The sequence below is a fragment of the Hemicordylus capensis genome, chromosome 11, assembly GCF_027244095.1.
Source record: "Hemicordylus capensis ecotype Gifberg chromosome 11, rHemCap1.1.pri, whole genome shotgun sequence".
NCBI classification, from domain to species: Eukaryota; Metazoa; Chordata; class Lepidosauria; order Squamata; family Cordylidae; genus Hemicordylus; species Hemicordylus capensis.
Genome location: NC_069667.1, coordinates 15,181,553 through 15,196,096, shown reverse-complemented (window position 1 = coordinate 15,196,096; position 14,544 = coordinate 15,181,553). Strand labels below are relative to the sequence as shown.

The window sequence follows — 14,544 nt, the reverse complement described above, 5'->3', positions numbered from 1 at the left end:
GCCCCCGCCCGCCCCTTGCTCCAGGGTGGTGGTGAGAGGGCAGCCTGCTTGCCAGCCGTGAGCAAGGCAGGGTGGCCGGAATGTTCAGACGGCCTCGCCCTGCGCAGCTCTCTTGGCATGTTAGAAAGCCCCACCCTGCCAGATGTGCCAGAGCCCAGCGAGGCTGGGCCGGAAGTTCACTGGGGCAATCTGAGCCTTGATCAGTGCCCACTGGGACCTCCTTTGAAGGGGCTCCCTGCAGGGAAGACCCCGGGCTAGCCAAGGGGGGGGGAGGCTGCCTTGCCCTCTGCTTTGCAGTAGGGATGTGCATGGAACATCTGTGCACATCCCTCCTTTGCAGGACCCCCTTCCTATCTTGTGCAAGTGCATTGCAAGAGAAATAACGAGCAAAACCCACCCCAAGTCCTGACGAAGCAGTCTTAGGGGCAGCCGACATCTGCCCAAGGCAAGTGGACACAGGGAAGAGAGAAGAGAAGCAGGGAGGGGAGGGGTGGGGAGCCAGCGGAGTCAGGCCAGCAGTACAAAGCTAGGAGTCAGCCTCTCCCAGCCAGCCTGGACAGGAGGCGAGTGGTGGGGCAGCCCACCCCACCAAGGAATCCGGCTGCCTTTGGGACACAGAAGGCCTGGCCAGATGCTCCCCCAGGGCATAAGCCCCAAAGGGCAGGGGTTGGGGAAGAATGGAAGGCGTGGCCCACCCTGCTGCCTGGCCCCTCTTCCCTAAAAAGTGCACCTCCGCCCACAGGCCGCAGCAGGCAATTCTGGCTTGTGTGGAGCGTGCAGGCTTGGCCCCCGCCCTTGTCGGGGCCAATCAGCAGAGAAGCCGCCACACCCCTTGGGGCCTCCTCCAGAGGGTGGAGGCGGAGGTGGCGGCGGCGGCGGAGGCAGCTGCAGCGTGGGGAGAGAGATGGATGGGACCCAGGCATGTTCTTCCTGCCAGTGCCAAGGGGGTGGTGTGCGAATGTCACTCGGGGCTCACGCGTGCAGGGCGGGGGCTTGGAGCATCCCAGAACCAAGTTCCAGGCCAAAACACCCAAATGGAGAGAGACATTCCAGACACCAGTGCATGCCTCCCGGACCCCTGGCCGCTGGACTCAGCCACGCTCTTTGGGCTTTGCTCTGTCCCAGCACGGTGCTGTATAGCAGGGTAGGATTTTACCCCCTGCCACTTTTATCCATTTTGCATTTTATTTAAAAAAATAATTCATCCATTACCCCGGAATACTTCAGAGCAGCAGGTTTATATATTAGAACTTTATTATAAAAATTACATCCCACTTTTCTCCAAGATTCAAAGCACACACAAAAATCAGAAGAACCCATCACAAAATAAAAAGAAAAGTTCACACCAGTACCAAAACAATTTTAAGAAACAAATAAAAAACATGGCATAATTTTGTGTGTGTATATGAAATATTATGCAGCCTCCTTTGGATTTGTGTGCCAAAAAGTAAAGCAGTCTTTCAAACAAGCAAGATCCACCAGAGCAGTCGGCTTCCCCCACACCTGGGATGAACATCCAAAGTGTCCATAGACACAACCTACAGCCACTCCCACATCTCTCTCTAGCTATAACACCGGAATAGTGCACAATTTTTAGAGGGGTTATATAAAAGGTACTAAGAATCTGGAATGGGATTTTCTTTCCCTTCTTACCATCCAACAGTCTCTAAAGCTGATCTCTTTGCTAGAGGTCTCCAGATCTGCTAGGAACCTTGCTAGGCTGCTGGTCACTATCCATTACATCCAGTGGCAAGGAGTCCCACATGCTATTTGATGAAGCCCCCCCCACTACATGCATTCCCCAGAGGAGGATGTATGCGCCCCCAGAACCAAGGGACCATGTGGCCCATTCACAGTTTTCAAAGATACACTAGGCACCCACTTTGTTACCCAAAAGGCCTCCTCTTTGTCTGCCAACTGGAGATGCTTCCAGGGAATGAATCTGCAGCCTTCAGCATGCAAGGCAGGGCCTTCCCCACTGAGCTCTGGGCCCTCCCCCCCTGAAAAGCCAGGCTCTCTCCTTCCTCCACCCCCCCCCGCCAGCACTAAATCCACCCAGCCTTTGTAGAATGGAGGGAGTGGCAGAACCATTCTGCCCCCAGCCCCAGAATACTGTTTAGCAGAGGGTTGTGGGCTTTGATTCTGAATGCAGGACAACTGTTCTTCCCCAGTGGGAAACAGGAGGAGGTTGGGAAGGAAGTGAAATTGCACATGGGGATATAGGAAAGAGGAGCAGCACACCTTTAAATCCTCCAGAAATGTTTTGAGGTTTTTTTTTAAAAGACACCTTTACATTTGCTTTTCCTCAGCCCCATGTTCCTCACTCCAAAGTGGTGCACCTTCCAAAGGCAGAGAGGGCCCCCCTTGTCCAGCACCTTGTCACCTACAATGGCCAACTGGCTGCCTTCAAGAAGCCCACCAGCAGGGCCTGAAGGTGGCTGCCCCCCTCCCAGCAACTGATATACAGGAGATAGACTGCACTGGAACCTGGAGGTTCTATGCCCAGTGCCACTTGCCATCTGATTCAAGCAGAAGCAGGCTGGTGTTTTGGTAGAAAGTTTCTAAAATATTCCTAGAAGAGTGCGGGAAGTTATTTCTTACATAGTGTGGCGGCGAAGGGGATGAGCTCCAAATCAGGATTTCCCCAGTTCAGATTGGACCTCTGCCATGGTGAGCTGCAAGATGGGGGAACAGGGCTCTTGAAAGGATTGCACCATGATAATACATGTGGAGTGTTTTGAGCATTCAAGAACTGTTACCAAGTACAAAATATCTTCTTTATATATAATTCGCTAAGGCAAACCCGTGGCGAATCCCATGTGTGGCAGCTCCTGCGAGAGTTTAGAGAGCTACCGGATAGGACAGGGACGGGCGGGGGGAACACAATGGCGGCGGCAGCCAGCTGGCCTAGAAGTTAACAGCGGTGGTGGCCGGCCAGGAAAATGATGGTGCTGCAGCTGGGGAGGCAACAACGGTGGCGAAGGAAGGAAGGAAACAGCAGCAGGGGGGGGGCAGGTGGCTGGGAAAACGACAGTGCTGGTGGATGCTGGCAGGCGGGAGGGGGAAGAAGGTGGGGCAGGCAGGTGAAAATGGTGGTGGCAGCAACGGGTGGTGGGGTGGGAGGGAGGCAACAGCAGCAGGGGCAGGCAGCCGGGCGCAGAGAACTAGAGGCACAGCTGCTCTGCGCCTGGCCCAGCTAGTTTATTATTATTTCATGTTCTCTTTCTTGCTGCTCAGACTCCGAGCCGGCGGGGGGGGGTCCTCTTAACCCACACGGAAATTTCTTGCACCAACACACACGTTTAGAACTTGTGCAGGAAAGCCAGCAGGTGGCCCACAAAGGTGTGCTGCTCCCCGCCCGAGGAACTTGCTTCACAGGTCCTGAAATTGCAGGAAATTTCCCAACAGGAGGAAAATATTCCAGAGGGGTACATTCCACACCAGAGCCTCCTTGGAGGCTCTTATACCCGAGCTCTTCTTCATATGCAGGTGCTGAGGGCAACTTAGTTAGCAAACATAAAGAGACAGAGATGTTTCCTACACAAAGAAAGAAAGTGGTTAGCAAGTGGTCAGAGAGGAGAGCTGGTCTTGTGGTAGCAGGCATGACTTGTCCCCTTAGCTAAGCAGGGTCTGCCCTGGTTGCATTTGAATGGGAGACTTGATGTGTGAGCACTGCAAGATATTCCCCTCCGGGGATGAAGCCACTCTGGGAAGAGCAGAAGGTTTCAAGTTCCCTCCCTGGCAGCATCTCCAAGATAGGACAAGATTTTTTTATTTTTTTTTAATAGGACAAGATTTTTTTTATTGAACCAACAAACTACCAAAGCATACAGTACGTTGCCAAAGCACAATTATATACAAAGTGGTTGTTTGTACATGATATATCTACAAAGATTTACACACAAGGATTTGGAAACACACAAGTTATGAAGTATATGGCTGAGAGAGATTCCTGCCTGCAACCTTGGAGAAGCCGCTGCCAGTCTGTGTAGACAATGCTGAGCTAGAGGGACCAATGGTCTGGCTCAGTATATGGCAGCTTCCTATGTTCCTATGCAGTTCAGAATTGAGCCTCCAGCCCACCAGAGAAATGCGTCATGAACCAGAGCCTGTGTTTTGAGGGTCAGCCTCCATTTCAGGCATGCAGCACAGGAGGGTTGCTTTGAGCCTGGGCAAGGCAGGAGCCACCCCCAGGGGGCTTGCATTTGGGATCAGGCTAAATTGCAAGGTAGCAAGCATGAATTGCCCCCTTTGCTAAGCAGGGCCCACCCTGGTTTGCATCTGAATGGGAGACTACACATGAGCACTGTAAGATATTCCCCTTAGAGGATGGGGCTGCTCTGGGAAGAGCACCTGAATGCAGAAGAAGTTTCCTCCAAGGCAGCATCTCCAAGATAGGGCTGAGAGAGATTCCTGCCTGCAACCGTGGAGAAGCTGGTGCCAGCCTGGGCAGACAATACTGGGCTAGATAGAACAATGGCCTGACTCAGCAGAAGGCAGCTTCCTACCCAAATGCAATCAGAGCACCTCCACTGCTGACTGAACTGGCATCCCTAGACCCTTGCTGCTGACACATCACCACACAGCTCCCCCAAAGCCACTTACGAGCACACTTCCTCTCTCCTCTTCTGAGCGGACACCCTCTGCCCACCAGTGCCCAGCCAGACGCCTGCCTTTGTGCTCGCTCCAGCTCCTTCGATTTGGTGAGTGTGCCACATGCAGTGCGGAAGGTCAGACTGGAACGCAGTGCCAGGCCGGAACCCAAATGCTTTGGACCCTTAGTGTCCCTATGGCAGCCTTGAAGCTTCCTTGCCCCTACCAGGAAGGCCTTTCGGAAGCATGGAATCCCCGAAGCAAAGCAAGAGCTCCAGCTTCCTACCCCCCACCCACCCCCACAACTGCCTGCAGCCGAGAGAGATCCCCCCTCCTCCATCCCCGCCCCCACTGACACACACCTGGGTGGGCTGTAATACAGAGTGTCATTTCTGCCAGCACTCTGCCCCAGAATCTCCAGAACCGGGTGCCAAGTAAAAGAGTGCCCCTGAGCATAAGCAGGCTGCCTTGCCAGCCACAGTGACGGCGCAGGGTCAGGGCAGAGAGCCAAAATGGGCTCCGCTCCAGACCCTGAGCTCCAGTCGCAGAAGGCGTGCGCTGCCGGCGGGGCTGTGGGCTTCCCTCTCCTTGCAACAGCAGAGCCACTTCCGGTCCGCCTGCTGAGCTGCCTGTTTTCATTTCTCAAAACGCAGCCCCATGAGAGCGGAGGGGGCTGGGGCAGACTCAGAGGCTCCACTTCCGCTGGGAACGAAACCCCACTGAACTTCCTGCGACTCTTGCTCAGCCCTTCCCACTCCACTCCGGCGCAGAGCAGAGGGCAGGGCTCGGCAGATGCCCACACGGAACAAGGCGGCCCATTCTCAGGACCCAGCGGCGGCTCTCTCCCCCTTCCCACCCCGCTTGCTTTCTAAAGACTCAGCAGCCACCCCCGGCAACTTCCCCAACTCTCTGCCTTCCGGATCTGAGGTTCAAGCCACAGCCCCACAGACAAAAGCTAACCCCATGCCCCCAAGACTTCTCAGTCCTGGCTGCCCAGATGTTACTAGACGGCCATGGTCAAAGCCACTGTGGCTGGGAACGGGGGCAGCTGCAGTCCAACAACATCTGGGCACCCAGGTTTGCCCCGAGTAAGACACACGCAAAGCAAGTTGGCAGCCAGCAGCTTGTCTCCAGCACAGGAACCTGCCTCATACGGAGTCAGACTCTGGGTTCATCTAGCTCAGTAATGTCTACACTGACTGGCAGCGGCTTCTCCGAGTCTTTCCCAGCCCTACCTGGAGATGCTGCCAGGGACTGAATCTGGGATCTTCTGCATGCAAAGCAGATGCTCTTGCACTGAGCAACAGCACCGTTTGGGACCCAGTATAAGAGCAGCCCTGCTGCCTCCTGCTTCCCAAAGTGGCCAACCAGATGCCTTTGGGAAGCCCAGAAGCGGCACATGTAGGCCAATCCATTGGTTCTCCTTTCTAGGCTTCTAGCGAAAAAGTGCTGTTTTGCACAACGCTCACAGCTCATGGAACATGTCCACTGAAAAACTGTGGAACACCCAGAATTTACTGACCTAGTTCAAGATGTTGTCTGTGAGCAGGGCTGCGCAACTCTGGCCCTGCAGCTGTTGTTGGACTAAGACTCCCATCATCTCTGACTACTGGCCACTGTGGCTGGGGATGATGGGAGTTGTAGTCCAACAACAGCTGGAGGGCCAGAGTTGCGCAGTCCTGCTTTAGTTGAACCCAAAGCAGGCACACTGATGACTACAATGCAACAATGAGCAGCAACTGGGAAATGCATCTTCAAGACAAAGCAGGTTTGTTCCGCAGCTGAAGTTTGGACCACAAAAATTTGAGGTTATAGCCAGTGTGGTGTAGTGGTTAGAGGGCTGGACTTATCACTGCTGCCCAATATAGGTGTTTCCCATACCAGCAGGGATTCGAACCGGCAACCTCAGGCTTGTTAGTCAAGTCATATTCCCTCTAAGGCAGGGCTGTTCAACTTCGGCCCTCCTGCAGATGTTGGCCTACAACTCCCATAATCCCTGCCTACTGGCCACTGTGGCTGGGGGTTATGGGAGTTGCAGTCCAAAAACAGCAGGGGGCGGGGCTAAGTTGAGCAGCTCTGCTCTAAGGCATGCACACGCTCACACATTTTTTGATGTCCGCTCAGTTAATTTTAGATCCTGCTCAGACTGAATCAGGAAGGTCCCACTCTGAATGCACGTGCACACACATTGCTTTGATACCACCACCCAGAACAAAACTCATTCCGCATATAGATTTGTTTTTTAAAAAGACAGATCACTGGCCGACTGCCTCTCTACGGTGACTGGTAATGCGTTTTGCCAGCGCTTTTGAAGGATTTGAGGTATGGTTGATTATTCCTGAAAGCAGCAACAATGGGGGCAGAATCATGGGTGTTACAGAGAGACCAGAAAAGCAGCAGCAAAAATGGCCACACCCACAACGTTTGACAGCCCTGGAGGCTTGCATTCTCGCCCCCCCCCCCCCACACACAATGCTGTTCCTGCAGTTTCCTGCGACTCTGTACATTCAAAGGATAGTGCTCTGATGTAGGTCACCTTTTCATGAGCAACATCTTGGCAGCCTGCCTTGGGGGGGGGAGAGGATTTTTGTGACTCTGAAACCAAAGTTCCTCCTTTGATCATCACACACATCAACCAGAATAGGCCACCGATGAAAACAGAGCCAGAAATAACTAGGGCAAGGTTCTCAACCGGGTTCCCCAGATGTTGTTGACTACAACCCCCATCACCCCCTGCCACAATTTGGTCATTGTTGCTGTGGATGATGGGAGTTGTAGTCCAACAACATCTGGGGACCCCAGACTGAGAACCTCTGAACTAGGGCATTCTGATTTAAAACTCATGCAAAACTGGATCAACTACTATAGAACTCCTAAAGGGGCTATGGGAACTGTAGTTTTTACAGTTGACAGGGGACGCCTGCCAAATCGTAGCTGTAATTCTGTATTAATAAACTCTGCTCCCATCATGGAACTAATTCCCAGGTCTGTTAGAGGGACAGCACTGCCATTAAGAGAGAGACAATATGGTGTAGTGGTTAGAGTGTTGGACTAGGACTAGGGAAACCCAAGTTCAAATTCCCATTCAGCCATGAAACCCCCTGAATGACACTGGGCTAGCCACTTCTCTTCCAGTCTAATCTACCTCGCAGGGTTGTTTTGAGATTAAACATAAAACCACATACACTGCTCTGGGCTCCTCGGACCTGGTTTAGATCTGCCATGCAGACATAACCTTCAGCATGTGAAATGAGGCTTAACTGCTCACCAGACATTTCCATGTGCTTGTTTTCCGACACCGATTAAGCTACACCCCCACCACCACTACATGCCCCCCCACCAAAGTATTCCAATGACATGCCTTATTTTCTGCAAGCTGTACTTGGCATTTATAAATATGGAAGGAGAGCACTACACACCCTGTTATAATATAGCTCCCCCATTTGTTATGAATTTTAAAAATCTGCTTTTGGTTTATTAGGCAAGATTTCCATATTGTGGTCTAGTCAAGCATCTTTCTATTTTTAGACCAATTCTTGTTCCTTTCACTTGGAATGTCCGTGCAGGTGTTATCTTGCCTGCTACTAAAAATAAAAAATGATAGGGTTTCCTCCTATACTGAAGTAAAACTTGCCTCTAAAGAATCCCTGAAGCAGCAGCGAGAACAGCCAAACTAGATGCAAAAGCAACAGAGCTGTGAGAAGCTGCCTCCTACAGAGTCTGGCTTTTGTTCCCTTTAACTTAGTATTGTCTACACTGTCTGGCAGCAGTTCTCCAGTGGTTAGAGCATCACACTAGAGGTCCTGGATTCAAACCTTCCCTCAGCCATGAAGCTCAATTTGGGCCACTCATCACTTTACAGGAGTTGGGAGAGGAGAAAAACTACCGGGGGGGGGGGGGTAGAGAGAGAAGAAACCATGTCTGCCACCCTGAGATCCTTTGAAGGAGAATGGAGAAAATTGCCACTAAGTAATATGGCCTTTTAAAAACCACTTTGAAAAACCTGGATGGCATCTCCAGGCTGAAAAGAAAGGTTATGCCGTTGAGTCAGTGTCAACTCCTGACAACCACAGAGCTCTGTGGTTGTCTTGGGTAGAATACAGGAGGGGTTTACCATTGCCATCTCCTGTGCAGTATGAGATGATGCCTTTCAGCACCTTCCTATATTGCTGCTGCCCGATATCGGAGTCTCCCATATTCTGAGAAACACACCAGCGGGGATTCGAACCAACAGCCACCTGCTCTAGGCAGGTTGCTTTCCCGCTGTGCCATGAGGTGGCTCGCTTCTCCAGGAAGGCCACCTACAAACAAGGTCTCCTTGAGAGACACGGATACAATTAGGAATATTCAACAAAAGTTCTCAAAGCGGTTTACATGGGGAAAAATATATATAAATAAATAAGATAGCCCCCTGTCCCAGAAGAGCTCACAGCCTAAAAGGAAACAGAAGGTAAATACCAGCAACCACCACTGGAGGGATGCTGTGCTGGGGATGGATAGGAACAGTTGCTCTCCCCCTGAAAATTCTAAGTGAGTTGCCACTGTAAAAGGTGCCTCTTTGCTGAGTTCCCGAGGGTAAGCACTGCTGGTCCTTTGAACGAGCCGTTGCACCACACTCAGGAAGTACTGTGGGATGCTGCCATGCAGACCCGAACCAGCTGAAGCTGCCTGGCACATCTGAAAGGATGGAAGGGGTGTCTTGGTCCTGGACTGGATGAAAGCTCAGTGCCAGAGGAAAGGAGGCAGGGACAAGGGACCCGTTTCTGGCTCCTAGCAAATACTGGAATCTTTTGCAGCCGATCCACCACAAGGACAGTAATTTGTCTTTCCCAAACACTGGCTAAGTGGCTATAAAAGTCTCCAATCAGGACTGGAAGCTTTCCCCAATTTTTGCGAAATAAATTTGAGTCCAGAGCTTGCCATGTGCTTGATGCAGAACGAATCGCAGGCATCGTTGAGCCCAGAGCTGCACAACTCTGCCCCTCCAGCTGTTGTTGGACTAAAATCCCCATCATTCCCCAGCCACGGTGGCCAATATTCAGGGATGGTGAGAGTTCTAGACCAGCATCTCCTGTGTGGCGTAGTGGCTAGCCCAAGCCCAAGTCCAAGCCCAACTCCACTACGATACGCCACTCTGGCAGTGCTGCCGTAGAGAGCACCCATCAGCTTCCTCTGGATTCCTTTGCCCACTGCTGATTTCAAAGCCAGGAGGATACTTGTTCTTTGAGTTAGAGATCCCTTTTAAAAAACCAAATAAAACATGGTTTGCTCGGCAATGCAGAGATTCTCAAACCTGGGTCGCCAGGTGTTGTGGGACTTCAGCTCCCTAAAGTAAAGTGTGCCATCGAGTCGGTGTCGACTGCTAGCAACCACAGAGCGATGTGGTTTTCTTTGGCAGAATACAGGAGGGGTTTACAATTGCCTCCCCCCGCACAGTATGAGATGATGCCCTTCAGCATCTTCCTATATCGCTGCTGCCCAATATAGGTGTTTCCCATAGTCTGGGAAACACACCAGCAGGGGATTTGAACCGACAACCTCATGCTTGCTAGGCAAGTCATTTCTCCGCTGTGCCATTAGGTGGCTCTTCAGCTCCCATTATGGGAGTTGGTTCCCCAGATATTGTTGGATTTCAAGTTTAAGAACCCCTGCTCTAATGCAATCAACAATTCAAAACTAGGGTCATCAAGAGTGTTCCCTCTAACAGGGATTCCCAGATGTTGTTGACTACAACTCCCAGAATCCCCAACTGCAATGGTTTTTGCTCAGGGATTATAGGAGCTGGAGCATAGGAAGCTGCCACATACTGAGTCAGACCATTGGTCCATCTAGCTCAGTAATGTCTTCACAGACTGGCAGCAGCCTCTCCAAGGTTGCAGGCAGGAATCTTTCTCAGCCCTTCTTGGAGATGCTGCCAGGGAAGGAACTTGGAACCTTTTGCTCTTCCCAGAGTGGCTCCATCCCCTGAGGGGAATATCTCACAGTGCTCACACTTCTAGTCTCCCCTTCATACGCAACCAGGTTAGACCCTTCTTAGCTATGAGGACAAGTCATACTTGCTACCACAAGACCAGCTCTCCTCTCCTAAGCTGTAGTCCACAACATCTGGGAATCCTTGTTAGAGGGAACACTGGTCATCAACAAAGGACAGCACAGAAACACGAAGATAAATACACAAGAGCAGTTCTGATGAAACGGTGCTTTAGCATTCGCATGCTACATACATGTGCACTAGAGAGAAGATGTGGTCCCTGCCTGCTCAGGTTTGATTTTCAAAGACCTTGGGGAAGAGCTGGACTCTGACAAATGACGCCAGCAGTCCCACACTAGCAACTTTTTGGCAAGGTATTCCCAGCTGGCCTGTGACCAAGGCCTGACAACAGCTCACACACAGGCCCTTCATTCCTCCTCCATCAATGCCTAAATTTGACTTGATGGCATTTCACCACCCAGGGAAGAACAGGGTGGGATCTACTTGCCTAACAAGAGGGCAGAGGAGAAATGGGGGAACTGGGGAGGGACCAGCAGCCCTCCACCAAAATTCAAAACAGAGCAGGAACAGGAGCAGCTGAGGTGGGACAGCCCTGGGAAATGGAGCAAGAACTTCAGCCACAACTCTGGTCTTTGGAAAATCTGCGGGGCAACTCAAGGCTGCCCCACTGCTGCCCCACCACTGGGTGAAAAGGGCTGCAGCATCAAGAATCCCCTTGAACAGGGGTTCTCAAACTTGAGATGTTGCTGGACTACAACACCCAGCCTTTGGCAACTGTGGTTGTGGATTATTATTATTATTAATTCAATTTCTATACCACCCTTCCAAAAATGGCTCAGGCTAGTTTACACAGAGAAATAATAAACAAATAAGATGGCTCCCTGTCCCCAAAGGGCTCACAATCTAAAAAGAAACATAAGATACACACCAGCAAAAGTCACTGGCGGTACTGTGCTGGGGGTGGATGATGGGAGTTGTAGTCCAACAGCATCTGGAAACCCAGGTTTGAGAACCCTGCCCTTGAGACATGGCAAATGACAGCAAAAGCATTCCATGTCTGGGGAGGGGGAAGGAAGGGGAGTGCCAAAGGGAGCAACCCGAAAGAAAACTTCCAAGGAGGCGAAAAAACAAGGTCCCTGCGAAGACCAAACCAAGGTCAAGCCGCTGCCAGGAGGGGGCCCTTTCGATTCTGGAGCTGCAGCGATTTTCTCCTCCTTGAATGACAGCTCAGCATTTCAGCATCCCAGGCTTTGAAGAGAACCCTCAAGCCACACAAACTCATTTCCATCGATCGATCACTTCCCCCCTTGCCTTACTTATCTCCTGCCGACATGAAATGAGACCTTTAAAGATCCCCAGACCGCAAGACTTTGTTTTAAGAAAGTCAAGGAGGTTAAGGCTGTCTCTTCCGAAGCCAGCCTCAAGTTCAGGGGGGGGGAAGGCGGAGGGGGCAGCAGCAGCCCACAGCCTTTGCCCTCCTGGGGTGGCAACCTCACCAGAGTGGCAGGCTTGGCTTCGGGCCCCCAGACAGAGAGGAGCCCCCAACACACCCAGGGCTGTCACCTCCAAGGCCTGGGGAAATCTGGCTGGTCAAAGAGGGCGTGCACTCTTTGGAAAGGCTTGCAAATGGCTAGGAATTAATTGGATACCGTCTGGTAATCAGACTGCAGGGCAGGAACCGCCCCACCCAGGGGACACGGCTGCTGAGCCCCACCAAGGCCTGCGGCAAGGCAAGTCCCTTCCCTTGCCTTGGCAAGGCGTGCAGAGGGAGGGAGGGCGGGCGGGCGGGCGGGCAGCTCTCTCCCGCCAGCCTCCCACCCTAGGAAGGCCGACGATGACAGACTGGCTTCCCTCCCGGCCTCCTGGCTCTGCTGCTCCCCAGCCCAGCTGGGAGCTGCAGGTACCCAAAGGCTGTTGCTGGGCTGCTGAAGAGAAGGGTGCACGCCCAGCTGCTCACTTCCAGGCCTCCGCCTCCTGCAGGAATTTCCTTGGGGCCACACCTCAGCCTCACCCTCTCCTGCCCACGAAAGAAGATGGTGCCAGGCAGGCAGGCAGGCAGGCAGGCACGGATGCTATTTCAAGGCAGTGAGCAAGGGAGGGGCCAAGGAGCCAGCCTGCTTGCTCTGTTGCCTTGGCAACCGCATACACCCAACTGAGCTGGTACTAGGCCGGATCCCAGCTGAGCTGAGGTCAGGCGCTGGGCGCGCGCAATGTCACACGCAGCCTGCTTGCAGCACCAGAAAGGCAAGGCACCCCTCGGTTGGGATGCATCTTCAAACAGGAGCTTACTGCGGGGCAGAGCATCATGTTGTGGCATAAACAATGCTGAGGCACCCGCTCTAGGAAGCTCAGGCAGGCTGCATTCGGGGTCACAGAGTCATGCTCTTAAGCAGAGGAGCAGCAATGGAGCCCTTGAAGAAGCAAGACCTTCATATGGAGGGTCCTCTGCAGGCCTCTCTCCCCATTCCGTCTCTTTTGTTCTCAAGGAAGGCTTCAGCAGGGAGGGGAAAGAAACAGGCAAGCCACAGACTTTGGGGGGAGAGCTGCCATCTATCTAGGACTGGCCTGTGGTTGCCAGGAGCCAGCATCTATTTCAGGCCTGCTCAACTTCGGCCCAACCCTCCCCCCAGCTATTTTTGGCCTACAACTCCCATAATCCCCAGCCACAGTGGCCAATAGCCAGGGATTATGGGAGTTGAAGGCCAACATCTGCAGGTGGGCCAAAGTTGAGCAGCCCTGATCCAGGAGTTGCCTTGTGAGCAAGAGGTTGCCGTTTTGAATCCCCGCTGGTATAATTCCCAGAATATGGGGAAACACTTATATCGGGCAGCAGCAATGTAGGAAGGTGCTGAAATGCAACATCTCATACTGTGAGGGAGATGGCAATGGTAAACCCCTCCTGTATGGTACCAAGGACAACCACAGGGCTCTGTGGTTGCCAGGAGTCGACACCGATTCGAGCGCACAACTTTACGGCAAGCAAGTCTGGAGATTTTAATGGGGAAAATATTGGGGCACACCAAAGGAAACCCAAATCCTGTGCCAAGGAGTTCCACACGCTGCTGAAGGCCTCCACCTGCTCTGGTTGCTTGCCCGCCCCACTCTGGAATACTACCATCACCTGACCCAACCCCATTCGGCTCCACCCATTCTAAGCATGGCTGTCACCTCTGCTTAGCCATCCAAAACCCAGAGGGAGTGGAAGGGCAGAGGTCATGGCACCGAGGCACAAAGCTATCAGCTGGCAGAAGGCTTAGGCAATGGGAACTTGGGGCTGGGGGCAGCCCTCTGGGAGAGGGAGGGGCTTGCACAGACTTGCCCGATCCGCCTTCTTTTAAAATAGATCATAGAACTGAAGTGCCAAGTTCCTGAGACATTTTGAGGCAGGGGTCAGGTGGATAACCAGGGAAGCGGAGCATGCCATCACTGCCCGTGCAGAGATGAGCCCAAGAGGCACTCAAGGGAGCGGGGCATTCTCCCCCTCCCGCCCCATGGCTACTTCCACCTTCTTCCAGCTGATCAGCCACTTTTGCAATGGTGGAAGAGGTGTGTACAAGTTGTCTGTTGCTCAGCAACGGAAGGACATGCTCCACAGCCACCTCCAAGACACCATGATGGGGGCGGGCAGCTAGTGAGGAAGCAGCCCGGCAGGGAAGAGGGAGCAAGAGACCCACAGCAGGCCTGGCCTTGGCTCGGCTCTGCCTCCTGGAGAGGAGATGCCACATTCCCAGTCATGCTGCCTCCCCGCTCATTTTGCCAGGGGCAAAGTATTCTGGGGCAGGTGGTGGTGGTGGGGTGAGCAAGCAAGTTGCAGTTGCTGGCTGGCTGCGGAATGTAGCCCACGAACAGCATAGCAAAGCAGAACCTGCTCCCTTCCCCTCTGTCTAAGACAGGGGTGGGGAACCTTGGCCCTCCAGCTGTTGTTGAACTACAACTCCTGGAGGGCCAAGGTTCCCCAC

At 52.8% G+C, this 14,544-nt stretch overlaps 1 protein-coding gene across 2 annotated transcripts in view; it reads right to left on the bottom strand.

Annotated features, from left to right (window-relative positions):
- The window catches only part of KLF8 (KLF transcription factor 8), a 62,405-nt gene that overhangs the window by 26,516 nt on the left and 21,345 nt on the right, over positions 1 to 14,544 (bottom strand). The window lies entirely within an intron of this gene.